Source organism: Protopterus annectens, chromosome 9.part0 (assembly GCF_019279795.1).
Source record: "Protopterus annectens isolate FY-2018-M chromosome 9.part0, PAN1.0, whole genome shotgun sequence".
Lineage (NCBI taxonomy): Eukaryota > Metazoa > Chordata > Ceratodontiformes > Protopteridae > Protopterus > Protopterus annectens.
Window position 1 is genome coordinate 688,040,541 of NC_056743.1, and position 2,113 is coordinate 688,042,653.

Sequence of the window (2,113 nt, forward strand, 5' to 3'; positions counted from 1 at the left end):
AGAGGAGCAGGAGTGAGAGACAAAGAGGGTCGATGTGGTGAAGCGAGGAGTGGCCTGCTTACAGTTTCATTTTAGGCTTCTAGCTGCAAGTTAGATTTGAGCTGGTCCAAGACAAGTTTCTCACTGACCTTTTGTTCAAACTATAAAAATGATCATAGTTTGAAAAACTGACAGGTAATGACCACACTACAGCTGCAGGTCATGTTGGAAAGTCCATATTGATAGTGTGCTATAGGAAGTGTCAAGAAGAATGGACCCCATTTAGAAAGCAGAGGAGCTGACACTAAAGCTAACCAAAGCCATTGAAGTAAGAGACAAAGAGACCACACTGCAATGTGTCCAAAGCCTGAAAGAAGATCAAGTCCATGTCATAGTACAAGTGAAAGAAGAAATGTATCTGAAACATAAAATCCGATTAAGTGTGGGTGTAGAAGACGCAGAATCTACCACTGTTCCAATTACATTAGAATCTGGTGTTCTGGGACTATGGCTTCCATCCCAGAGTGCAACAGTGGATAATTGGACAGTGCCTTCCAAAGGTTAATGAAACACTCCACTATCATGGCATAAGGCGGGATGGTGACACATCCTTCCTCTACCTCATATCTGCCAAGCAAGCCAAATTAAAGAAGCAGAATTATGATCAAGAAATGAGACAACGGCCTTTAGAAGAGTATGGATATGAAATTTTTATGGAACCTCGAGGAACAGAAGATCCTCCTAAGCAGGACGATGGAGAGATTGAGCAGTTTGTAAAAGGGCCACTAGCTGTACCAAAAAAGCCAAAGCCTCCTGCTCTTCCTCCAGAAAAAACAAATGTTGGCTGGGCATGTCCTGGGTGTACATATGTTAACAAACAGACACGGCCAAGATGTGAAATCTGTTACACTGATTGACCAGAGAACTACAAGGTGACTAATAACTATATACCAGATGAGTAAGAAAATGCGTGGATCAGGAAAGAAGAGTATGCATTAGAAGAATATCAAACGTCGATCGCACTGGAAAGAACTCAAAACTACCAACTTCTGCTTGATGTTGACAGACGCAGCCTGATACCTACAGAGAATGAAATTGAATGTCCCATCTGCTACACTCTCATTGAACCCCACAAAGGAGTTGTCCGTACGAGATTGTCTACACACTTTCTGCAAAGAATGCCTGAGAGGTACAATCCTGAATAGCCAGGATCCAGAGATTGCATGTCCTTACCTAGATGATGAGTATTCCTGTCCTGGAAAGTTATTGGATCGAGAGATTAAAGCTCTCCTCAGCCCTGAGGAGAACCAGAAATTCTTAGAGTGGGGTCTGATGATTGCAGAAAGCCACAGTAAAAATAGTTACCGCTGTAAGACCACAGATTGCTGGGGCTGGTGCATTTATGAAGATGACATCAATGAATTTTTGTGTCCCCTCTGCAACCATACCATCTGTCTGATCTGTAAGGCTGTTCATGAAAATATGAACTGTAAAGAGTATCAGTATGATGTAAAAGTCCAGGCAAAGAATAATCTTGCTGCTAAGCAGACCACAGAGATGCTTCAGACTATGCTGAGACCGGAGAAGCTATGCTGTGTCCAAGATGTCGAATAATTGTACAGAAGAAGCATGGCTGTGACTGGATCTGCTGTACCGTCTGCTACACAGAAATCTGTTGGGTCACCAAGGGACCCCGGTGGGGACCAGGGGGTATCGGAGATACCAGTGGAGGCTGTCGCTGCAAAGTAAATGGAGTAGTTTGCCATCCCAACTGTCAAAACTGTCACTGAATATGAGTACCAGAGCAGGAAATGACAATGTGCAAAGACAGTGCTGATTAAAAAACTATGCAATTTATTTTTGTGAGGGAGGAACATCCTGCAGAAGAAATGTTCAGCATTATTTTGGTGGTTTCGGGGGATGCCTCTACCACTGAGAAGTCATTTTCATTTCCTGGGAAAATGCTTTATAGCCATCCTGCTAAAGGAAGGGATTCTCTGGGGTTCTGTTTAGTTTTTGCTGTGAGTATTGGGCGGGTTAGCATCTTTCTCTGAACCATCACGCCTGCAGCTGCCCTTTGGAGGGGATTTGGACTATGTCAAATCTCCCTCTGTCTACAGGTATGTAATGGACT

General features: G+C 43.4%; 1 pseudogene; it reads left to right on the forward strand.

Moving 5' to 3' along the window:
- The first annotated feature begins 250 nt into the window (after positions 1-250).
- On the forward strand, positions 251-1,769 carry LOC122810903 (annotated as a pseudogene).
- The last annotated feature ends 344 nt before the right edge of the window (positions 1,770-2,113 follow it).